This window comes from Sapajus apella, unplaced genomic scaffold (genome assembly GCF_009761245.1).
Source record: "Sapajus apella isolate SASKATOON/1434 unplaced genomic scaffold, GSC_monkey_1.0 scaffold22, whole genome shotgun sequence".
Taxonomy (NCBI): Eukaryota; Metazoa; Chordata; class Mammalia; order Primates; family Cebidae; genus Sapajus; species Sapajus apella.
Window position 1 is genome coordinate 7,526,953 of NW_022436962.1, and position 26,943 is coordinate 7,553,895.

At 41.3% G+C, this 26,943-nt stretch overlaps 1 pseudogene; it reads left to right on the top strand.

Moving 5' to 3' along the window:
• The first annotated feature begins 5,401 nt into the window (after positions 1 to 5,401).
• Positions 5,402 to 17,362, top strand: LOC116559070 (annotated as a pseudogene).
• Positions 17,363 to 26,943: the final 9,581 nt, after the last annotated feature.

Sequence of the window (26,943 nt, forward strand, 5' to 3'; positions counted from 1 at the left end):
TTCTATTTCTACCCCACTTATTTCAAACTCTGCGGTGGGTGAGGGTTGGAATGACCTTATTTCTAAAAGGTGTGCCTGGTAGAAGGTCTGAGAACGGTGTCTAGAAGACCTAGGCCAGTTAGAGGACGCCCACGGGTGCAAGGGGCTTCCACAGCTCTCCTTTCAAGTATATTGCATAGAATTTACAGTTGTGCACAGGAAAGTTCTATGTCAAATGATATAGTGGAAGAACACTGGGGGAAGGGAGATGTTACTTTATTAATTTTAAATAAAACAGTGTGGTTGGAGGGCAGAGAGTTGAGGCAAGGGTATGGTTAAGCAAGAGGGGCAGGCAGGGAACAGGACATGTTAGCAGTTTTGTTTTTTTTTTGAGATGGAGTTTCACTCTTGTTGCCCAGGCTGGAGTGCAATGGTGCGATCTTGTCTCAATGCAACCTCTGCCTCCTGGGTTCAAGCGATTCCCCTGCCTCAGCCTCCTGAGTAGCCAGGATTACAGGCGCCACGCCAGGCTAATTTTTTGTATTTTTAGCAGAGATGGGGCTTCACCATGTTGGCTAAGCTTGTCTCGAATTCCTGGACCCCAAGCAATCCTCCTGCCTCAGTCTCCCAAAGTGCTGGGATTACAGGTGCAAGTCACAGTGCCCGGCCATTTTAAAATATTTTATAGAAAGGGAATCTCACCATCTTACCCAGGTTAGTCTCGAACTCCTAGGCTCAAGTAATCTTCTCGCCTAGGCCTCCCAGAGTGTTAGGATTACAGGCATGAACCACCACACCTGGCCTCATGGACCTCATCCAAGTTTCTGAGTTGAGCACCCGAATGTGAGTATTGTGTTTACTGCAACGGGGAGCCCTGCAGGCAGAGGGTTTGAGGAAAGATGATACTGACTTTGAGGTGCCTTTAAGATGTCCTACCGGTGAGGTAGTTGGATATATGGATCTAGGAGCTCAGGAGATACAGAGTTACAGGCAAATTGTTAACATGGAAAGGCATAGGGTGGGAGTTTCCTGGGGCCTTACCCTGCCTTGGCTCATATATGCTGTATGAGAGTGCATAGCAAATTTTTCTTTGTAATAGGCAGACCTCGTCTTGGCTATAAGAGACAGAAATGGCTTCATTAGCTTAGGTCAAGGAAGAATTGATTTTGGCCTCAAGGAACAACTGGGCAGACTTTCTATAGCTCTTGTCCTTTCTTCTTACTTCCTCATGTACCATTAAAGCTTCCTGGCCGGATGCTGTTGCTCACGCCTGTAATCCCAACACTTTGGGAAGCCAAGGCAGACGGATCATGACGTCAGGAGATCAAGACCATCCTGGCTAACACAGTGAAACTCATCTCTAATAAAAAAAAAAAAAAAAAAAAAATTAGCTGGATGTGATGGCATACTCCTGTAGTCTCAGTAGGCCAAACAAGACAGGGGTTCAGTTTTCTCATGTAAATGCCTAGACGTAAATACAGTACTGAAAATGTATTTAACAGCCCTGCTGTGGGTCACACCAGGAGGGGATCCGGATTTTGTGGGCTGAATACAATTTTTGGAACCCTCTTTAAGGAAAATGGTACAAAGTTTCCAGTACAAAATTGGTACAAAAGTAAATGCTTGCTAAAGATGAGAAAAGAAATCATAACAAATTACTGGAGCTTTGGAGATTCCAGTACCTTTCTTCTGCGATCTTTTTAGCCAATTTACCAGACACACTTCCTAAACACATGCTTTTCCTCTCCATCTTGAACATTCCACAACTTCCAGGGATCGAGGGCTCTGAAGCTTCATTAGCTTCATGGTACACCTGCCTTTGTGCTGCATAAAAATTCTGTGACTACACAAAGGGAGGACAGATATACAAGTGGCTATTAATCTCTTTCACCATCTCATTATGCATAACCCCAGAGAATATTCTTAGGATTTGTAGGTAAGGGTTTCAGAAGAAATATGTTGGCCTAATATGGAGACAAACCTTTAAATGTAGTCAATAGCTATAATGAACTGTATTAAAATACGTTGAATTCTTTGTCCCTGGAGGAGACTAGACTGATAACAGTTGATGAAGCTGTCTTAATGAAGACTTGAGCAACAGATTGGGCAGGGCTTATTTAGATAGATGAACTCTGAGGTAATAGAGTGAAGTGTAAAGAACCTGGACTTCTAAGTAGGAAAGATCTGGGTTTTAATCCCCGCGCTACGTCTAGCTGGAAGGACATTGGGCAAGAGGTTTCACTTCTCTGAACTTCAACTTCCTCATCTGGAAAAAGGGGATGATAACAAGACAATGAGGTTTCTGTACAGACTAAATGTGGATGAATTTTAAACACCCAGGCACATAATAATACAAGTTATTTCTCTCTCTACAGATCCTTTGCAGTACTGAGATTCTGTGATTCTACGTGGGGTCTGAGATATGTCTTAAAGTCCAAATAGGACTTAAGTGAGCACACAGCGGGAAAGCATTCTAAACAGAGAACTTTGATTTTAAGATGATATATTTCTAGATTTTGTCTAACATCCCCTCTCCTCCTCCAGCAACAGTCAAGTAATTTGGAGACAATTTATAAATCATAAAACAATCCTCTTGTCACCCAGCTTCTCATTGTGTGGCCATATAATCCGTATCTTGAATGGCAGAAGTAAGTCTTCAAGTAACTTCTTTTAAAAGGGCAGTAGGGAGGGCCACGGTAGCTCAGCCTGTAATCCCAGCATTTGGGAGGCCAAAGCAGGTGGATCGCCTGAGCTCAGGAGTTTGAGACCACCCTGGGCAACATGGTGAAACCCTGTCTCTACTAAAATACAAAAAATTATCCAGGTGTGGTGGTGTGTACCTGTAGTCCCAGCTACTCCGGAGGCTGAGGCACAAGAATCCCTTGAGCCCTGGGCACGAAGGTTGCAGTGAGTCAAGATCAAACCACTGCACTCCAGCTTGGGCTACAGAGTAAGAATCCATCTCAAAAAAACATGTATAATAAAATAAAAGGGCAATAGGTATTCCATTTACTGAGCTCTTGCAAGAATATGCAACAGAGGCTCTGTTGCCTTCACCCAGGCATATTCATTTGGTCAAATATAAAATAATTTTTTGTAAATCCATTTTATGTCTGGCTTAATAGAAGAGAGATGAATTCTCATATGTTTCTGCATTCAATCTGTTATAATACATTATCTTGGTTGAAATATATGAAGAAAATCTGGCTTCACACAGATATATACTTGGGAAAGGGAGAAATAGTCTGTTATTCTTTTCAGATAATTCTGGCTATTCTTTGATACCATATCAAAATTCAACAAGTGGTAGTTTCCTAACTTGTTTAGTTGCAATGTGGGCTCTAAAGCCGTATCAGTGAATCTTTCATACTCTGTTCAGTTAGAATCCATCAGTCTATCTTTCACATTGAATGGATCTTTTACCCTAATTTTGTAACGTCATGCATTTGGTTATTTGGAAAATAATACTGCACTGAGTTATGCATGTCTTCCAAATGTCAACACATTTCATTAGACAATATTTAAAAAGTCACATTCATTTGCATTGCCACTAATTTCATCAGAAAAGTCTTTAAGCATCAGAGAACTGAGCTCGAAGGTGGCAGATATGACTTTCCCAATATTTTACTTCTCACTTGAAATCTGACATTTTTTCATTGGCAATTGTTTCCTTTGAAGTAACAGGCTCACTTTGTTCATTGTCAGGTAAAAATGATGATACATGAAAACAGCAGCTAGATTAGCCTGCAACTCAATCGCACACATGCTTTTCCTTGAGACAATCATTATGCTCCACTAGGTAGCAGAAGGGCCTTATGTATACTTCTGATTTGTCACACAGAATATTAAAAAGATGTGTACTTAAGATTCAGGACGGATCAGGCGCAGCGGCTCACGCCTGTAATCCCAGCACTTTGGGAGGCCGAGGCGGGTGGATCACGAGGTCAAGAGATCGAGACCATCCTGGTCAACATGGTGAAACCCCGTCTCTACTAAAAATACAAAAAAATTAGCTGGGCATGGTGGCGCGTCCCTGTAATCCCCGCTACTCAGGAGGCTGAGGCAGGAGAATTGTCTGAACCCAGGAGGCGGAGGTTGCGGTGAGCCGAGATTGCACCATTGCACTCCAGCCTGGGTAACAAGAGCGAAACTCCGTCTCAAAAAAAAAAAAAAAGATTCAGGACAACAAAAATTAATGTTTTTTATTGTTTCATCAAGGACACTCTTTTTTCTTCCTGTAAAGAGGCGGTGGTGAAGAAGGTAATAATTACCAGTATAGTTGGTGCTGTGGCATTGATTTCTACTAAACTGTAAACAGTTCTACCCAGCATTGTTTTTGTATCAACATGAAAATGGCCAATTACATCTTAACATTATTACAAAAATAACTTTGACCTTGCAAACTCTCTGAAAAGATTTCAAAGACCCTACAGGGTTCATGGACTACCCTTTGAGGACATCTGTTTTAGGACATGTCTTTTGATGATATATATGGCTCATTCATATAAATTTTCCCTTAAAATTTCATATCTATTGTTCCTTGATTTCTTATATTTAGTTTTACATAAAAGATTAAAATTAAACATAATTTGTTTTCTTTATAGCTAATCTGTTTAGGTATTTATGCAATTTGTATTTATTTTTTGTAATTAACCATTTTTTGCCAGAGTATATCTATATGGGTCTGACATTTCTTCAATGTGATGATCACTTATGGTCTTACTATTTTTATTCAGCTCAAAAAACTTTCAATTTTGACTTTTTTTTTTTTTTGAGACAGTGTCTCACTCTGTCACCCAGGCTGGAGTTCAGTGGTGCGATCTTGGCGCACTGCAACCTCTGCCTCTCTGGTTCAAGCAATTCTCCCCCTACAACCTCCTGAGTAGCTGGGATTATAGGTGCATGCCACCAGTCCTGGTTAATTTCTGTATTTTTAGTAAGACAGGATTTCATTATGCTGGTCAGGCTGATCTTGAACTCCTGGCCTCAAGTGATCCACCTACTTTGGCCTCCCAAAGTGATAGGATTATAGGTATGAGCCACCATGCCGAACCTCAATTTTGACTTTTTCCCCCCATTTTTCCTTCCTCTTTTAGGAACAGCTGTAACTCTTGAGTTATTAATGAATTTGTTTTGTCTGCTATTGCTACCATCTTCATTCTTTCTCATTTTTTCCCAGTTTACAAGATTTCCTCATTTGCCTTCTCCATCATTCATTGATTACATTTTCTACAATGCCCGTTCTCTGCTTCACTGTCTTTGCATCTTTTGGTTGTAATGGCTATTTTGATTTCCTTGCAGTTCTCCCGTATCGTACCTAACTCACTTTTCATTTCTCTTGAGCTGTTTGTACTTCATTCTGTTGTCCTTTTATCTCTCTTATTCCCTCTTTGTGACTTTTTACTCTGTGTTTGTGGAGGACATGACCTCCTACATCCTAGTGATTATCAAACCCAGTAAAAGATACAGTTTTCCTTGACTCGATCACTGCTAGTTTTGGACTACCTGAGCACCTGGTCGGAGCTCTAGCTCTTTGACAAGTTGTGTGCATAGCTTCCAGCCCTACTCTCTAGGTCTGTTTCATATTCTTCTACAGTAGTTTTGACACATCAAGATGAGATCTTCTAACTTCCACTGCATTGGTTTTCTGAACCAATGGGGTTCCGGAGAACGCATCTTTCTATTACTTGGTGAATGGGGGAGAGCTTCGTTAGCATAACTTTCCTGGCATCTGTCTTAGCTTAGCTTCCTGGGGAGAGGAGTAAGGGTTACCCGAGCAGTGAGTTTAAGAAAATGGCCCTGGGAACTTGATCTCTTCTGTTAGGAAGCTGGTTTGCCTGCAGAAAGCAGACTCTTCTCATTGTTATCGTCCATGACATAAGATATGCGGAGGCAAGCATTGCCTCTATAGTAAGGAGGCTTGCATTTTAGACGTGCAACCTCAGAAATCCCAACACCAGAAATGTTGGGCTATGAACCCTGGTAAAAAAAAATAGGGGATTACATTTTGGATGGCGAAATATACACATAAAGGGCAATTGAGTTACATGAGGTGTGTAGCTTTGAGCTTTAGACTTCATGGTATATTTAATATGTTCTGACTTTGGCATCCTAAAGAAGTTATTAAGTCAACTGGGTTTTTACTGTTTTGTAGATAGCTTTTAACTTCTCAGGAGCCTTTAAGTCTTAAACTACCTCATATTTTGACCTTGGCAGGCAGCTGTAGTTTATGTGAGGACATTGCAGCTTGTTCTTTTACAAAAAGGCAAACCTGCACACACTGGGCCTTAGCAAGGATGTAGTCCCTAGCAAAATGGTACACACCTCAACAAGCCTCTTCATAGGCCCCAGGTAGCTCTGCAGCGCACATCGTGGTTATATGCTGAAACTTAATCTATGGCACTGGTCCTACTTCACATGTGTGAGCTTCTTGGAAGCTTCAGCAGACACTGGTGGATATAAAGGACTTAGTGAGCACGCAGAGCTAAGGCAAGAATTCAAATTCTGGGGGAAAACAAACAACTCTTTCGATATGCAGTTCTTTTTGGAACTGGTGGGCAAAAAAAAATGTTTACTGCTGTTAAAATCCGAGTCAGTTGAATCCATGTGAGCTACAACGTTTTAAATTATTACTGCCACAAGGAAGTCTCTGTTTTATGGTAATGTTTATCTTGATCTATGTGCTGGTTACTTGGACACATTCACTTTGTGAAAATGTGTTGAGCTGTGCACTCAATTTACTTGTCCATTTGAATGTTTTACTTCTAAAAATGTTTGTATAAAAAGCAATTAGTGCCAAGCCTATGTAAATAGCACTAGATTGCCTCACCAAAACCCATTTTGTATTTTAATTAAGGCTGGGGTCAATGGCTCATGCCTGTAATCCCAGCACTTTGAGAGGCTGACGTGGGTGGATCATTTGAGCACAGGAGTTCGAGGCCAGCCTGGGAAACATAGCGAGACTCTGTATCTCTGAAAAGAAAAAAGAAAGAAAAAATTAACGTGGCATGATGGCCTGCACCTGTGGCCCCAGCTACTTAGGTAAGGTAGAAGGATTGCTTGAGCCTGGGAGGTTGAGGCTATGGTGAGCAGTAATGGCACCATGGCACTCCAGCCTGGGAGACAGTGAGGCCCCTGTCTCAAAACAAAACAACAAAGGAAAAAAAAACCCCAAAATTTAAAAATTAATTTTAAAAGTATATTTTAACTAACTGTCTTATTGGGTATGGGGGCTCACACCTGTAATCCTAGCACTTTGGGAGGCTGAGGTAGCTAGATTGTTTGAGGGCAGGAAGGAGTTCCAGACCAGCCTGGCTGACCTGGTAAAACACCGTCTCTACTAAAAATACAAAAAGTAGCTGGGCATGGTGGTGGGCACCTGTAATCCCAGCTACTCAGAAGGCTGAGGCAGGAGAATCGCTTGAACCTGGGAGGTAGAGGTTGCAGTGAGCCAAGATCGTGCCACTGCACTCCCACCTGGGTGACAGAGCGAGACTCCATCGAAAAAAAAAAAAAAACGTTTTATTTCTCAACAACTACAAATCAGATACTCTCTTACATGAAGGCAAATGTAACCTAATGCATTGTTCATTTCATCTAAGTTTACTAACATAAAGTTCTTCATAATTGTTTCCTATCCTTTAAAACTCTATTCTCCCTTTCCACTTGTTATTCTTTATATGTAAACTTATTTATTAAGCATTTATTTGTTATCAATCTTATCATACGTTTGCCCATTTTAATGCTTGTTTTGTCGTTATGGACCCCTCTATTATGTCATTTCTTCTCTATTTCATCAATTTCTATTTTTGCTTTTATTATTTCCTTTGTTATATTTACTTTTAATTTATTCTGGTTTTTAAGATTGTCTCTTTCTTTTCTCACTTGCTGTTAAATTGTGATATGTCTCTGTTGAATTTATTTATTTATTTATTGAGACCGAGTTTTGCTGTTTTTACCCAGGCTGGAGTGCAATGGCGCGATCTCGGCTCACGGCAACCTCTGCCTCCTGGGTTCAAGCAGTTCTCCTGCCTCAGCCTCCCGAGTAGCTGGGACTACAGGCACGCACCACCATGCCCAGCTAATTTTTGTATTTTCAGTCGAGACGGGGTTTCACCATGTTGACTAGGATGGTCTGGATCTCTTGACCTCGTGATCCACCCGCCTCGGCCTCCCAAAGTGCTGGGATTATAGGGGTGAGCCACCGCTCCCGCCCTGGATTTATTTTTATTTAACCTCTCTGAATTTTGTTAGGCTTTCTGGATATGAGGATTGTATCTCTCAACAACCCTGGAAGATTCTCAGCCATTTTGTCTTCAAATGTTGCTTCATCTTTGTTCTTAATCTTTTCTCCTTCTGGAGCTCCACTGAGGTATGTTAGACTTTTTAATTTTGTCTTCCATGTCTCTTAACCTTTCATTCATATTTTCCATCTTTGACTCCATAGACTGAACTCTAATAAATTCTTCCTTTTTTTACCCAAATCAAAAATGCTCAATATCTAATAAATTCTTTGGCTCTGTTTTTTAGTATACTGATTCTTTTTTCAGTTGTGTCTAATCTGCTCATTAGTCAGTCCATTGACTAATTTAAAATTATATATTTTTCATTTCTAGAAGTTCTACTTTGTTCTTTTAAAAATCTACTTGGTTGTTCTCTATAGTTTCTTATTTCCTGCTCCTAGTTTCTTTTTCTTTTTTCTTTTTTTTTTTTTGAGATGAAGTCTCACTTTGTCACTCAGGCTAGAGTGCAATGGCATGATTGCAGCTCACTGCAACCTCTGCCTCCTGGGTTTAAGCAATTCTCCTGGATTAGCCTCCCAAGTAGCTGGGATTACAAGCGCCCACCACCATGCTTGGGTAATTTTTGTATTGTTAGTAGGGGGTTTCACAGTGTTAGTCTGGCTGGTCTCCGTCTCCTGACCTCAGGTGATCCACCCAGGCTTGACTTCCCAAAGTACTGGGATTACAGGCGTGAGCCCCTGTGCTCGGCCCTCATAGTTTCTTTTTCTGTTTTTATTTCCTGAAAACATTAAACATATTCATTTTAGATTCTGTGACTGGGAAATCTGGCATAAGGAGTCCTTGCGTTTCTCTTCTCCTGCTGTCTGTTGGCTCATTGGGTCTGACTCATGGTGTCTTGCCTTTAGGAATTTTGTCATTCATTTTTTTTTTTTGGAAATGGAGTGTCTGTCACCTAGGCTAGAATGCAATGGTGCCATTTCAGCTCACTACAATTTCCTCCAGGTTCAAGGTATTCTCCTGACTCAGCCTCCTGAACAGCTGGGATTATAGGCGCCTGCCGCCACGCCCAACTAATTTTTGTATTTTTAGTAGAGACGGGATTTTGCCATGTTGGTCAGGCTGGTCTTGAACTCCTGACCTCAGGTGATCCTTTGGGAGGCCACCTTGGCCTCCCAAAGTGCTGGGATGACAGGCATGAGCCACCACACTTGACCGGTATTTTGTAATTCTTAATGTAAACTATTATTTTCCTTGAAATTTATCCTTAGTAATTCTTTGAGGCCCGGGTTGAAAATAAGCTCTTCATAAGACATTTTGTGTTTGGTTCTACCAGTTGTTAAATGTCCACTTGAAATTTTTCTGACCATGCAGGCAGCATACATTCAGACCAAAAATCTTCATGAGGTCTGGTATATTAGTTATTTATTACATAACAAATTACATAAAACTTAGTAGCTTAAAACAAGCTTGGTTATCTTTACATAATCTATGTAGAATATGGGAGTAGCTTAGCTGGGTGCATCTAGCTCAGGGTCTCACCTTAGGTTACATTAAAGATGTCATTTGGGACTACACTCATCTGTTTTTTTTGTTTTGTTTTGTTTTTTGAGATGGAGTCTCATTCTGTCACCAGGCTGGAGTGCACTGGTACGATCTTGGCTCACTGCAACCTCCACCTCAAGAGATTCTCCTGCCTCAGCCTCCCAAGTAGCTGGGACTGCAGGCGAGTGCCACCACTCCCAGCTAATTTGTTGTATTTTTAGTAGAGATGAGGTTTCGCCATGTTGGCCAGGATGGTCTCAATCTCTTGACCTCGTGATCTGCCCACCTTGGCCTCCCGAAGTGCTGGGATTATAGGCGTGAGCCATCTCTCCCAGCCAGGACTGCAGTCATCTATAGACTTAACTGGGGCTGGAGGGTACACTCTCAAGGGACCTCAGTCACAGGCCTGGCAAGGTAATGCTGGTTGTTAGGAAAAAGCCTCTGTTCCTTGTCTGTCTACAGGCCAACTTGAATGTCTTCATGACATGGCATTTGACTTTCCCCAGAGTGAGTGTTCCAACAGAGTAAAATCTAGAAGTCTCAATATTTTATATGACCTAGCCCTTGGAAATCACACATTGTGATTTCTGCAATATCTTTAGCTACACAGATCAGCCCTAGTCAATGTACGAGGTAATTGCATGCAAGAAGTGAATGCCAGGAGGCAGAGGTCACTGAGACCGTCTTAGGTCCTGGGTAACACCGACGGCTTATTGTTGTAAATTACTCATGGAGGGTTTCTCCTCAGAGGTCACTGAGACCATCTTAGGTCCTGGGTAACACCGACGGCTTATTGTTGTAAATTACTCATGGAGGGTTTCTCCTCAGAGGTCACTGAGACCATCTTAGGTCCTGGGTAACACTGACGGCTTATTGTTGTAAATTACTCATGGAGGGTTTCTCCTCATTCTGTCTAGTACAAGGTCAAATCAGTTGTCACCTGACTCTTTTGCAATAGGATTTGATTTTTTTTTTTTTTACTTTTACACAAAAGGCTATTCATTTGGATCCTAACAGTAAGTAGCTGTCTCTCATTAAATCCCCCACTGGGGCCAGGCGCAATGGCTCATGCCTACAATCCCAGCACTTTGGGAGGCCAAGGTGGGTGGATCATCTGAGCTCAGGATTTTTAGATCAGCCAGATCAACATGTGAAACCCTGTCTCTACTGAAAATACAAAAAATTAGCTGGGTGTGGTGGCATGCACCTATAATCCCAGCTACTTGGGAGGTTGAGGCTCGAGAATCGCTTGAACTCAGTAGGTGGAGGTTGCAGTGAGCCAAGATTGTGCCATTGCACTCCAGCCTGGGCAACAAGAGTGAAACTTAAGTTTCAAAAAAAAAAAAAAAAAAATTCTCCACTGGAGAAGGTCACTAGGCCTATTTCCTGAAACACTGTAATCCATGTAGCCATCAGCATGGAAATCATGACCTCAGAGTTGTTTAGACAACCTCGGAGTGGATATAAGAGCATTTAACTTCACAACTAAGTCGTAACTAAAAAAAGAAAAAGAAAAAAGAGCCTTTAACTCCCAGAACCCCTGCTCACAAATCATGGTGGTAATTTGGAGATTTATGCTGGCCCATCAATACATTTTAAAATGTTATTTTTATTGGAAAAAGTGTTTACTGTGAATTTGAATTGTTTTATTTATTATTTTATTTTATTTTTTGAGACAGGGTCTCGATCCGTCACCCAGGCTGGAGTGGAATGGCACCATCTTGGCTCACTGCAACTTCTGCCTCCCAGGCTCAAGTGATTCTCCCACCTCAGCCTCCCAAGTAGCTGGGACTACAGGCGCACCACCACCACGCCGGGCTAATTTTTGTATTTTTTGTAGAGACGGGGTTTTAGCATGTTGCGCATTCTAGTCTTGAACTCCTCGGCTCAAGTGATCCTCCTGCCTTAGCCTCGCAAAGGGTTGGGACTACGGTCATGAGTCACCACGCCCGGCCAGAATTTTAATTGTTTTAATCAGATTTGTTCAAATAAATTATCCAGCATATGACAGAAATAGAATTCAATTAAAATGTTTCCCTTGGGGTGGTGTGGAGGAGGGGAGAAAAAAATGTTTCCCTTGAATTTGAATTTGCACAATTTGCACTCTTATTATAGGATCTGCACTATCATTACAGTAGTTCTAACTTTTAGAAGGGGATTCTTACCACTTTACCTCCAATCTAGCCTCTGCTATACGATAGACATTTAAGACTGTTAATGTTCCTCTTGGTACTATTTCAGGAACTTCTTACAAATTTTAGAATGTAAGTATTTTATTATTACATTCAGTTCTAAATATATTATAATTCCCCATTATGTTTCTTTCTTTGGCTCAGGAATTGTTAAAAAATACGTTTTATAAATAATTTTGAACACTTAATTTTTGGTTAGTTGATACGTTCATAGTATTGAAAAGTGAAAACTATAAGTTGGCATTCAGTGAAAAGTTTCACTGCTACTAGTGATCCCATCCACGTGGTTTCATACACTTCCCCCAATAAAGTGCTCATTGTTAATTTTGTGTGTATATTTCCAGATAATTTATATATATATAGAAATAGAAATACATACTTCCCCCCTTTACATAAATGGTGCCATATGTTAAACAATATTCAGTACTTTGAATTGTTTACTTCAATTGTATATCTTGGAACTCTTTCCATGAGTTCATAAAGAGACTTGTGTTTATGTTTTCCAAATATCTGCATTTGAAAATTATCTTTTTGTTACTGATTTCTACTTTTATCTCATTAGGATCAGGAAATGTGGGCCACATATAGCAATGTTTTGGTATTTTTTATTCTTGCTTTCTGGCTTAGTATGTGCAGGGATGATTATTGCTAAAATATCCACATTGAACTCACTTGTTTAATTTGTGGATCTTGGAGAATGATCCTAGGTTATAAAATTTATCAGGTAAGCACTCCTATTATAGTAATTCTTCCAGATGTGGTATTTCTTTCTCTCTAACATTACATAATATAACCCAAAGACATTTTGGTAGTCCTGATATCTTGTGATCATCATAGTAGTCTAAATATAGGCTGGAAGTGGTAGCTCGTGGGAGGATCACTGAGCAGGAGTTCAAGACCAGCTTGAGCACAAGAGTTTGAGACTAGACGGGACAACACAGGAATACCTCGTCTCTACAAAAAATAAAAATTAAAAAATTAGCCAGGCATGGCAGCCTGTGCCTGTGGTCCCAGCTACTTGGGCAGCTGAGGTGAGAGGATCACCTGAGCCTAGATGGTCCATGCTGCAGTCAGCCATGATGGCACCACTGCACTCCAGCCTGGGTGACAGAATGATACCTTGTCTCTAAAAAATAAATCAGCAAAATAAATCAATAGGTATAATATGCTGTTTGCACATATTCAGCTAGAAGTACCAAGTACTTAAATACTTTTAGAGAGATTTTCACTTCTGAACATGGAAGTGTAACAAGGAAGTATAAAAGTATAACATTTACCCTCCTGCCTTCAACAACTAAAAACACAGACAAAAGACAAGAAACAATAGTTTTTCTAAAATGGACAACAGGCCATGAAAAGTATTGGTCCCTTTGAGTGAAAAAATGTGAAAAATGGCTCACCTAGCCTCCTAGCCAGAGGTGTTTTCTAGGCCTCTGCACGATGAGGAGGAGCCTACATGGAGCTCAGGGTCTCCTTGAGTTGAGAAGTTATAGCCGAAAATTTGAAGAGGTGAAGGCATCTAGAATTCACAAGGCAAAGTGTTGAAGAGGAGAGAGCTGCAGAGACCTACAAAGGGTTTCCTTTTAGTCTTCAGTTGAGTAATGATTAGCACATGGGTATGAAAAAACTGACAGGGACCAAAGAAAGAACCACTGGACAGAATGGAGCAGAATAATTATCAGAAATTACACAAGGCTGAGAACAGTCCATATTCCCCAATAATCAAAGTGGAGCAACTTTACAATACACAGGGCTGGGGTGGAGTGCTAAGAAGGACTGTCTCAGTAGTAAAGTCAATTTGGCTGCTCTAATTTCACTTTAAAAAGCTAAAAACTGGCCGGGCATGGTGGCTCACACCTGTAAACCCAGCACTTTGGGAGGCCAAGATTGGAGGATTATTTGAGTTTAGGAGTTCAAGATCAGCCTTGGCAATATAGCAAGACCCCATTTCACTAAAACAAAAACAAAAACTAAAAACCCTGAAAAGCGATCATTGAAATGACCAACATGTTTACAAATAATAGCATCCCAGAATGAATACAACAATACTTTAAAACTACAAAAAAAATTCAGCACCCATAAATATAAAATTCAGTTTGTCATCTAATAAAAAATTATGAAGCTATGCAAATAAGGAGAAAAATACAGCTCATAAGGAGGAGAAAAATAAGTCCATAGAAATAGACCCAGAAATGACACAAATGACTGGCATAAAATAGCTATGATAGGCCAGCTGTGGTGGCTCACATCTGTAATCCCAATGCCTGAGGAAGCTGAGGCTGAAGAATTGCTTAAGGCAGGAGTTCAAGACCAGTCTGGGCAACATAGCAAGACCCCATCTCCCCCAAAATTTTTTAAAATTAGCCAGGCATGGTGGCATGCACCTGTAATCTTAGCTGCTTAGCTAAGCAGGAGGATCACGTGAGCCCAGGAGTTCGAGGCTGCAGTAAGTTATGATTACATCACTGCACTCAAGTCTACAACAGAGCAAGACTCTGTCTCTAAAATAATAAAATAAAATAACTATCATAAATATATTCCATGTATGTTTTCAAGAAGGAATTAAGAGCATGCTGAAAGACATCGAAGATTTTTCTTTTAAAACCCATACAGAACATATAGCAATAAACTGGATGGGATTTGTATTATTAATCTACTAGGATTGACATAACATAATACTCTGGACTAGGTGGCTTAAACAAAATAAGTTCATATTTATTTATTTATTTACTTGAGACAGGGTCTCGCTCTGTCTTCCAGGCTAGCGTGCAGTGGTGCTCTCATTTCCTGGGCTCCAGTGATCCTCTCATCTTAGTCTCCTGAGTAGCTGGGACCACAGGCATGTACCATCACAACTGGCTAATTTTTGTATTTTTGGTAGAGATGGGGTTTCGCCATATTGCCCAAGCTGCTCTTGAACTCCTGAGCTCAAGCAATCCACCCAACTCAGCTTCCCAAAAGTGCTGAGATTACAGGAATGACCCACTGTGCCTGGCCAGAAGTTTAAAATTTCTCACAGTTTTGGATGTTGGAAGTCCAAGATCAAGGTGCCAGGGTTGGTTTATCATGAGGCTCCTATCCTGGGCTTGGTGACAGCCAACTTCTTGCCGTGTCCTCACATGGTTGTTAATCTCTGTGCACACCTGCAGAGGTGTCTCCTCCTCTTCTCATAAGGACACCAGTTCTATTTGATTAGGATGTGTCCTATGACTTCATGCAACCTTCATAGCCTCTATAAAGATCCTTTCTCCAAATACGGTCATATGGAGAGTTAGAGCTTCGACATATGGACTTTGGGAGCCACAATTCAGTCTATAGCAGGATTAATAGCAGATTAGACACTACAGAAAAACATGATTATAGAACTTGAAGGCATGGGAACTATGCAAGATAAAACATGCAGAAGGAAATAGATCACAGAAAAAGGTAAACAGAACGTTGGTGAGATGTGTGAAAACTTCAAGTGGCCTAATATGCATATAACTGGAGTCCCAGAAAAAGTGAGGGGAAGGCAGAAAAAAATTTGAAAGACTAATAGATAAAAATTTTCCAAATAGGCCTGGAATGGTGGCTAATGCCTGTAATCCCAGCACTTTGGAAGGCTGAGGCAGGCAGATCACTTGAGACCAAAAGTTTGAGACTAGCCTGGCCAACATGGCAAAACCTGTCTCTACTAAAAATACAAAAAGTTAGCTAGGCTAACACCTGTAGTGGCAGGCACCTGTAGTCCCAGTTACTTGGGAGGCTGAGATAAGAGAATATCTTGAATCTGGGAGGTGGAGGCTGCAATGAGCTGAGATCACACCACTACACTTCAGGCTGGGTGACTCTGTCTCAAAAAAAAACATTCTAAATTGATGAAAATTATAAATCCATGGATCTAAGAAGGTCAATGAACCCCAAGTAACAGCAATAAAAGTAGTATGCCATATTCAAATTGCTTAGAACTACTTATAAGGAGAAAAATTTTAAATTTTAAATCAGCCAAAGGAAAAAAAACAACTTATGTACAGAATATTAAAAATAGCAAAAGATTTTTGCTGCAAGTAATGTGAGCCTAGAAGAGAATGAAGCAATACACTTAAAGTACCAGAAGACAATTGCTAACCTAGAATTCTATACCCAGAGAAAAAATTTCAGGCCGGGCGCGGTGGCTCAAGCCTGTAATCCCAGCACTTTGGGAGGCCAAGGCAGGTGGATCACGAGGTCAAGAGATCGAGACCATCCTGGTCAACATGGTGAAACCCCGTCTCTACTAAAAATACAAAAAATTAGCTGGGCATGGTGGTGCGTGCCTGTAATCCCAGCTACTCAGGAGGCTGAGGCAGGAGAATTGCCTGAACCCAGGAGGCGGAGGTTGCGGTGAGCCGAGATCGCGCCATTGCACTCCAGCGTGGGTAACATGAGTGAAACTCCGTCTCAAAAAAAAAAAAAAAAAAAAAGAAAAAATTTCAAAAACAAAGGACACAGTTTTTCATCATACAAAAGCTGGAAGAATTTAACCAGCACACTTGAACCATAACAGTGTTGAAAGAGGGCGGGCAGCAGGCAGCACAGAGTGTGAGGTTCTTTTGTTTGGATGAAGGGAGGCCCTTGGTTGGGACCTGCAGTTGGCCGCTTCAGTGAGGGGTTCCCCTGCCCAACCGGCTTGCTGCTTTCCTGGGCACCATGTCCCCCACCAACCCAATACGACATGCCAGTAGCGTGGCACCAATTCCTCTTGGACTCTTGGGTGCTGCTCTGAGCAGCATCACCCTTTGCACCAGAAAGCTGGCAGCCACTATGGGGAAAAAAATAAAACAAGAAGAAAGTGGAGGAGGTCCTAGAAGTGGAGGAAGAGGACTATGTGGTGGAAAAAATTCTTGGCCGTGGAGTGGTAAAGGGCAAAGTGGAGCACCTCCTAAAGGGGAAGGGGTTCTCAGATGAGGACCACACATGGGAACCAGAAGAGAACCTGGATTTCCCCGACCTCATCGCTGAGTTTCTGCAGTCACAGAAAACAACACACGAGACAGATAAATCAGAGGGAGACAAGCATAAAGCTGATGATTCTGAAGTTAAGGGAAAGGAGGGCAAACCAAAGCAGCAGCAAGAAGAGTCAGAAAAGCCATGAGGCTTTGCCCGGGGTTTGGAGCCAAAGCAGATTATTGGAGCTACAGACTCCAGTGGAGAGCTCATGTTCCCAATGAAACAAACAACTCTGATGAGGCTGACCTGGTCCCTGCCAAGGAAGCCAACATCAAGTGCCCACAGGTTGCCATATCCTTCTATGAGGAAAGGCATCCCTACCCCACAGAGGATGATGACAAAAAAGATGACAAGAATATTGACCCTCCTGAGTATCAGCCCCTGTCACATCTGACTGTGGGTCTCAGGTGGAAAGGGAAGGAGTTCTACTTGTCTTGACACCATAGACGCGGCTGGAGATGATGTCCTTTGAAGAGCCAGTATCGTTTCTGTGCCCTGCAGCAGCCAAGTGCTTGAAAGTCACTCCAAGCTGTATAGTTTGCACACCCATCCCGGTGGAGGGGAAGAGGTGTAAGTATTTCAAGGCAACCTTTTCTGCATTTTGCTGAGAAAAGCAAAGGGCCTTCTGTGAAGGACAAAACTTGCAGAATTGGGTGTGCGGGAGGGCAAAAAAAACCAAAAATACTGTAGATCTTCAAAGAGCATCTCCCCAACCCACAGCCTCCTTCCCAATAGTGTTAACTGCATTTTTACAGCATAGCATGTGTGTAGTTTTTGGCTATCACTGGTGTATTATTTGGGGGAGGGAGGGATGAGGGGAGGAGGAAGGGAGATGAGCAGCATCATTTTCACTAAAATTTGGGGCCTGATAGGGAAAATCATGAAGCAATGGAAAGAACAGACAACTAATGATTTGCTTCTATGTCAATAATATTTTACCTTTGAAGGAAATGTCATTGTCATTGACATCATAAATAAGGACTGTGAGAGGCTGTTTAAAAGCGTGAATATCTGAAACCTGTAAGCCAAGGTGTTCCCTGCCTAAACCTAATGCTGTTCCCCACAAAGGATGAGTCCGTTGCTAAGTTACCAAAGTTGCTGTTTTTGGAGATGGAAATTGACTGAGGAGGGAAGGTCTTTTATTGAAGAGTACACAGTATGAGCAGATCATTCTGTCTCAGAGGTGCTAATTCCTGAAATTAGGCAGAAGGCCTTTTTCTTTCCAATAATGAAGTTATAAATATCAGCTTGTTCAAGCCACTGGCTGAGGGGTCAGGAAAGGGGAAGAGGGCAGTAGAGGAGATAGGACAGTAGGGAAAGACAAGGACCCATATTCTTAGTAGGGCGTATTCTCGGAGCCGGACTCTTTTTTGAGCTTTGAACTCTGAAACCATTGGTGGCAGGGTTCAGTCACTGACAGCACAACTGTCATTGAATTGGTTTGTGATTTCAGTGATTTTAAAAATCTTGGTCTCAGGAGAAGATTGAACTTTCATACTGGGCAGTGGTTCACTTTAAAACACAAATAAACAAACAAAACCATTTTTTAAGAAATCCTAAGAAGTAACCGATACCCAAAATGCTGTCTTGAGTCATGAGATCCATCAGTTCTTGATATTGTCTCGACTTGCATCTAGAGCTACATTGTAAAATCTTTTTAGGCATGTGTTAGATTTCTGTGAAAACTTTATTTAAATGTAAACTTCATACCACACTGTCAGTTTTTGTCTTAATAAAACTACAGATTTATTAAAAGAAAAAAAACCTGGGCGCGGTGGCTCAAGCCTGTAATCCCAGCAATTTGGGAGGCAGAGGCGGGTGGGTCATGAGGTCAAGAGATCGAGACCATCCTGGTCAACATGGTGAAACCCCGTCTCTACTAAAAATACAAAACATTAGCTGGGCATGGTGGCGCATGCCTATAATCCTAGCTACTCAGGAGGTTGAGACAGGAGAATTGCCTGAACCCAGGAGGTGGAGGTTGCAGTGAGCTGAGATCTCGCCATTGCACTCCAGCCTGGGTAACAAGAGTGAAACTCCGTCTCAAAAAAAAAGAAAAAAAAGAGAATGTGGGCCCGGGCACGGTGGCTCAAGCCTGTAATCCCAGAACTTTGGGAGGCCGAGGCCAGCGGATCACTAGGTCAAGAGATCGAGACCAACCTCACCAACATGGTGAAACCCCGTCCCTACTAAAAAAATACAAAAATTAGCTGGGCGTGGTGGCACGCACCTGTAGTCCCAGCTACTCGGGAGGCTGAGGCAGGAGAATTGCCTGAACCCAGGAGGCGGAGGTTGCAGTGAGCCGAGATCACGCCACTGCACTCCAGCCTGGTGCCTGGCCACAGTGCAAGACTCTGTCTCCAAAAAAAAAAAGAGAATGTCAAAGAAGTTGGGCATGGTGGCTCACACCTGTAATCTTAGCGTTTTGGGAGGCTGAGGTGGGCGGATCACTTGGGGCCAGGAATTCAAAACCAGCCTGGGGAACACGGTGAAACCTCACCTCTACATAAAATACAAAAATTATCCAGGCAAGGCCTGGTGGTGCACATGTGTAGTCTCAGCTACTTTGGGGGTTGAGGTAGGAGGATAACCTGAGCCCAGGAAGTCAAGGCTGAAGTGAGCTATGATCACACCACTGCACTCCAGCCTGGGTGGCAGAGTGAGAGACCATGTCTCAAAAAAAAAAAAAAAAAAGAATTTGAATAAAGCCACCAGGTAGAAGGAATATATTATGAGATGAAAATCTGAATTTACAGTATCCCTAAAACATAAAGAGCACCAGAGATGGTAAATCTGTGGGTGAATATAAAAGAACTTTAAAAATTATTTTTACAATTTTTAAAAAAGGTAACTGAGATTAACATGGTGAAACCCCGTCTCTAATAAAAATACAAAAAAATCAGCTGGGCATGGTGGCACGTGCCTGTAATCCCAGCTACTCAGGAGGCTGAGGCAGGAGAATTGCCTGAACCCAGGAGGCGGAGGTTGCGGTGAGCCGAGATCGCGCCATTGCACTCCAGCCTGGGTAACAAGAGTGAAACTCCGTCTCAAACAACAAAATAAATAAATAAATAAATAAATAAATAAAAATAACAAAATGAAATGTGGGGCTTATGACATGTATAGACATTACATGACAGCAATAGGACAAAAGCCAAGAAAGGAGAAACAGAAGACGCCGCCATGTGTTCTTATACGATTTGTGAAATAGTATAATTTTACTTCAAAGTAGACAGTGATAAGTAGAAGGTGTATACTAAAGACCATAAAGCAGTGACTAAAGACAAAATAAACCTCCCCCAAAAAGAGAAAACTCAAAGTAGTATAGCTTATAAGGCAATACAAAGATAAAATGGAAGCATAAAAAATACTCAATCCAAAAGGAGGCAAAAAAAAAAAAAAGAGAGAGAGAACAAAGGATAGAACAAATGGAAAGAAAAGAGAGTGAGTAGTTTTATATTCTACAATATTAATAAACACTTTCAAATTAAATCTCCTAAAGAAAATAAATAAGTCAGCTGGGCATGGTGGCTCATGCCTGTAAATAGCACTTCGGGAAGCCGAGGCAGGTGGATCACCTGAGGTCAGGAGTTTGAGACCAGCCTGACCAACATGGAGAAACCCTGTCTCTACTAAAAATACAAAATTAGCCAGGTGTGGTTGTGCAGGCCTGTAACCTCAGCTACTCGGGAGGCTGAGGCAGGAGAGTCGCTTGAACCCGGCAGGCAGAGGTTGTGGTGAGCCGAGACTGCGCCATTGCACTCCAGCCTGGACAACAAGAGCAAAACTCCATCTCAAAAAAATAAAATAAAATAAAAAAATAAGTAAGTCAAATTAAATCCTCTAAACCTGATTTAAAAGCAGAGATTATCAAATTGGATAAAAAAGGAAGATCTAATTACATACTACCTACAAGAAACTCACTTTATTTATTCATTTATTTTACCAGCATCAACAGGGAAGAAGAAAATTCATTTTAAAATAAAGACACAATCAATGCTATGTGTGAAAACTTGAAAAAAATTAATAAGATAACGGCACAAATGGAATAAAAGTAAATGAATTTAAAATAATGCAATATACTAACAAGAAAGAAATGAAAGCTGGAGATCTTTCCAACCTTCAGACTGGTAGAATAAGGACTTCCAAAAATTTGCTACTCTATAAAAGCAATAAGACCTCCAAAACCCGTCAAAATTAAATTTTTTACACTCTAGAAATTAAACACAAGCTTGCAGCAATGTGAACAGTGTTTAGTCAAGAAAAATGGCTGAATCTTGGTAAGAACAAAGAGATTTGGGTTTTTAAGTTTTCCTAATTCTAACCCCTCTTCAAAGTCTGGTTAAAAACCAATAGCCATGCTGTTACAAAAGCTATGAAAAGCAACAGACTAGCATCTACTGGAGGGGGAAGAATGGATTTGGAGCTTCAGAAAAGCCTCAGCCCCAGAGGACTGTCAATATTTGACTTGTCTGGCAGCTCAGCGAACAGTTCCATTCTTAGAACTCGTCTCTCGTGGTCTGAATCAGAGCTCACTCTTTGTGAATAGTCCTATCTATGTGACATTTGTTGAAGACAATCATTGGCAGTGGTTTAATGTCAAAGCTGCTAGAGGTGTTGGTAACAGTTAGAGATAACAAGAAGCTGATGAAAAACTGAAAGGAAAAAACTGAAGAATAAGATGTGCATTGGGAGATTTGGAAAACCCTGATGTAGTCCTAGGAATCTATAAGGCCATGCACATGATGTGTGCATACCCAGAAAAGACCGGAGAAGACCTCAATGTCTTATCTCTGGCCGACCCCAAGGCTTTTCCTAAGCAAGAAATGAAGGCTAAAGAGAGATGTAAACTGCCTGAGAGAGAATTGAAACTATACCACAATGCATAGTGAATCAACAAAATTTGGAAGACTTACTCACTCAAGATAGTTGAGAAAATCCCTGTTCAATCATTAACTGGCCATTAAACTAACTGAACGGAGATTTTACGTTACAAAGAACATAGACTCTACAGAATTAGTCCAGGAAAGTCACTAAACAAAACAATGGTAACAACTAGCAATAATGTCAAACCCTGCTCCAGGGATCTATTATACAACATGGTGACTGTGGTTAATAACAATACACTGTTTTTTTAAAAATCGCTGAGAATATATTTTAAGTGTTCGTACCACACAAAAAAAATCAATATGTGAGGTAATGCATATGTGAATGAGCTCAATTTAGCCATTCCACAGTGTATACATATTTCAAAACGTTTTATACACAATAAGTATGTAATTTATGCCAATTCTTAAAAAAGTAATTAAAAAAGAAACAGAAGTTCTGAAGTTGAAAAGTAAAGTAACTGAAATGAAACATCACTAGATAGACTTAACAGCCGATTTCAGCAGGCATATGAAAGAATCCAAGAACTTAGCCAGGCACAGTGGCACACACCTCTAGTCTTCACTATTTGGTAGGCTTTAGCAGGAGCATCACTTGAGCCAAGGAGTTTTAGTCCATCCTGGACCACATAGCAAGACTCTATTGCTCTAAGACAAACAAAAATGCGCCAAATAAAGAATCTGCGAACTTGAAGACAGAATAATTGAGGAGATTACTCATTCTGAAGAACTGAAGGAAAACAACAAGGGCCTCGGAGACGTATGGAAAACCATACAGTGTGTCAACATACACGTAAGGGAAGTCTCAGAAGGAAAAGACAGAAAAAATGGTCAGAAAGAATATTCAAACAAATAATGGCCAAAAACCTTTCAAATCTGAAAGAAACAAAACAACAACAAACAAAAGCCAGCACATCCAAGAAAATAAACTCCCAGTAGGATAAACTCAAAGAGATCCATACCTTGACATGTCATATAAAAACTGTTAAAAGAGACTGAGCATGGTTTTTTTTTCTTTCTTTCTTTTTTTTTTTTTCTTAAAGATGGGGTTTCACCATGTTGGTCAGGCTGGTCTTGAACTCCCAACCTCAGGTGATCTGCCCGCCTTGGCCTCCAAAGTGTTTGGATTACAGGTGTGAGCCACCACACCCAGCCAAGACTGAGCATGTTGTCTCACACCTATAATCTTAGCACATTGGGAGACCAAGGCAAAAGGCACATTTGAGGCCAGTAGTTTGAGATCAGCCTGGTCAGCATAGCAAGACCCCCAACTCTACAAAAAAAAAAAAAATTAGCTGAGTATGGTGGCATGTGCCAGTAGTCTTATCTACTTGGGAGGCTTAGGCATGAGGATCAATTCCAGGCTACAGTGAGCTGTGATAGTGCCACTGCCTCCAGCCTGAGCAACAGAGCAAAACCCTATCTCTATTTAAACAAACAAACAAACCAAAATTATCAAAAGACAAAAAGCATCTTGAAAGCAGCAAGAGAAAAGCAACTCATTACATACAAGTGCTCTTAAGTGAAATTAACAGCTGATTTCTCATCAGAAACTCTGGAAGCCAAGGCCAGGCATGGTGGCTCATGCCTGTAATTTCAGCACTTTGAGAGGCCAACACAGATGGATCACCTGAGGTCGGGAGTTTGAGACCAGCCTGACCAACACGGAGAAACTCCATCTCTACTAAAAATACAAAATTAGCCGGGCATGATGGTGCATGCCTGCAATCCCAGCTACTCGGGAAGCTGAGGCAGGAGAATCACTTGAGACTGGGAAGCAGAGGTTGTAGTGAGCCAAGATTGCACCATTGCACTCCAGCCCGGGCAACAGGAGCAAAACTCCATCTCAAAAAAAAAAAAAAAAAAAAGAAACCCAGAAAGTCCAAGAATTCTGTATTCAGCAAAACTATCCCGCAAAAATAAAGAAGAAATTAAGACATTTTCGGTTAAAAAAAACTGAGAGATTTCATCACCAAATATCTGCCCTACAAGAAATACTAAAGTTCCCTTCAGGCAAAATGGCAGACATAGATTTTACCTCATCAGTAATTACACTGAATGTAAACTGACTAAATATTCCAATGAAGACCTGGTGCGGCGGCTCACGCCTGTAATCCCAGCACTTTGGGAGGCTGAGGCAGGTGGATCACCTGAGGTCGAGGTTTTGAAACCAGCCTGGCCAACATAGTGAAACCTTGTCTCTACTAAAAATACAAAATTAGCCAGGTGTGGTGGTGCATGTCTGTAATCCCAGCTACTTGGGAGGCTGAGGCAGGAGAATCACTTGAACCTGCGAGGCTGAGTTTGCAGTGAGCTGAGATCGCACCATGGTACTCCAGCCTGGGCAACAAGAGCGAAACTCTGTTAAAAAAAAAAAAAAAATCCAATGAAAAGGAAGGTATTGGTGGAAGGACAAAAACGTGATCCAACAATATGTGGTCTACAAAAGACAAACTTTAGTTATCCTTTTTTTTTTTTTTGAGGCAGAGTTTTGCTCTTGCTGCCCAGGCTGAAGTGCACGCCCTACTAGTCACCCTTTTTTGTTGTTATTTCTTTTACAAGAGACATACTTCAGATTGAAAAACACACAGAATTTAAAGGTAAAAGGAGGGAAAGAGTCCATGCAATAGTATCTAAAAGATAGCTGGAGTGGCTATGCTAATATCAGACAAAATAGATTTCAAAACGAAAAATTGCTACTGGAGACAAAGAAGGACATTTTATAATGATAAGAATCAATTAGGCCAGGCGCAGTGGCAGACACCTGTAACCCCAGCACTTTGGGAGGCCGAGGCCGGTGGATCACCTGAGTTCGGGTATTCCAGACCAGCCTGACCAACATGGAGAAAGCCCATCTCCACTAAAAATACAAAATCAGCCAGGTATGGTGGCGCATGCCTGTAATCCCAGCTACTCGGGAGGCTGAGGCAGGAGAATTGCTTGAACCCAGGAGGTGGAGGTTTCGGCGAGCCAAGATAGCACCATTGCACTCCAGCCTGGGCAACAAGAGTTGCTCTGTCTAAAAAAAAAAAAAGGAGTCAATTAATCAGAAATACCTAAAAATTACAAACATATATACACTTAACAATTGAGCCTCGAAATACATAAAGCCAAAATTGACATAATTGAATCAAAATGTAGACAATTCAACAATAATATTTGGAGACTTCAATACCCCATTTTCAATAATAGATAGAACAACAAAGCAGATCAATAAGAAAATAGGAGAACAGGACCATAAACCAAGTAGACTCAACAGACATCTATGGAACACTTCACTGAACAAAAGCAGCATACGTGCTGTGTCAAGAGCACATGAGACATACCTCAGGACAGAATATGTATTAGGCCTAAAACTAGCCTCCATAAGTCTAAAGGGATTGAAATTATGCAAAGCATATTCTCCAACCACAGTGGAATTAATTAGAAGTAAATAACAGAAGGAAACGTGGGACACTCACAAATATGTGGAAATTAAACAACACACTGCTAAATAACTGAAGGGTGAAGAACAAGACAAGAATGTCTGCTCCACTATTACTGTTAATATTTAACATCAGGCTAGGCATGGTGGCTCACACCTGTAATTCCAGCACTTTGGGAGGCCAAGGCATGTGCATCACCTGAGGTTAGGAGTTTGAGACTGGCTAACATGTTAAAACTCCTTTCTCTACCAAATACACAAAAAATTACCTGGGCATGGTGGCAGACGCCTGTAATCCCAGCTAGTCGGGAGGCTGAGGAAGGAGAATTGCTTGAACCTGGGAGGCAAAGGTTGCAGTGAGCCAACATCACACCATTGCACTCCACCCTGGGCAACAAGAGTGAAACTCTATCTCAAAAAATAAAATTAAATAAATACAAATACAAATACAAAAATTAGCTGGGCATGATGGTGCACACCTGTAATTCCAGCTACTTGAGAGGCTGAGGCAGGAGAATTGCTTGAACCCAGGAGGCAGAGGTTGCAGTGAGCCAAGAGTGCTCCGCAACACTCAGCCTGGGCAACAGAGTGAGACTCCATCTCAAAAACAAAAAACATCGTATTTTGAGATCCAGCTAAGGCAAATAGGCAAGAAAGGAAACAAACATATCCATGTTGAAATGTAAAAACTATTTTATTCGGAAATGATAAGATCTTGTATATACAAAATGCTAAGAAATACCACCCCCCCACACACACACAATTCAAATTCATAATCAAGTTCAGTAAGATTGTGCGTTTGCACAAGGTCAATATATAAAACTCAGTTGTATTTCTAGACTGTATCAAGGAACAATCCAAAAATGTAACTAAGGAAACACTTCCATTTACAATAGTATCAAAAAGAATAAAATACTTAATAAATTTGGTTGGGAGCATGGCTCATGCCTGTAATCCCAATCCTTTAGGAAGCTGGAGTGGGAGGATCACGTGAGGCCAAGAGGTTGAGGCTGGTCTGAGCAACATTGTGAGACCCTTTCTCTTCAAAAAATTAAAAAATTAACCAGGGCCGGGCGCGGTGGCTCAAGCCTGTAATCTCAGCACTTTGGGAGGCCAAGGCGGGTGGATCACGAGGTCAAGAGATCGAGACCATCCTGGTCAATATGGTGAAACCCCGTCTCTACCAAAAATACAAAAAATTAGCTGGGCATGGTGGTGCGTGCCTGTAATCCCAGCTACTCAGGAGGCTGAGGCAGGAGAATTGCCTGAACCCAGGAGGCGGAGGTTGCGGTGAGCCGAGATCGCGCCATTGCACTCCAGCTTGGGTAACACGAGGGAAACTCCGTCTCAAAACTATAAAAAAAAAAAAAATTAACCAGGCACAATGGCATGTGCCTATAGTCCTAGCTACTCAGGAGGCTGAGGAGAGAGGATCACTTGAGCCCATAGGAGTGAGTCATGATGGTGCCACTGTGATCAAGCCTGAGCGACAGAGCCAGAACCTGTCTCAAAAAAACAAAAAACAAATACATTTCACTAAAGAGGGGTAATACTTGTACACTGAAAACTGCAAAATGTCAATATAAAAAATTAAAGATGTAAAGATAAGTGTAAAGATATCCTGTCAATAGACTGATTTAACATTATTAAAATGGCATACAAATTAAAATACAAATAAAGTAAAATGGCAATATTTTAATACTAATGTT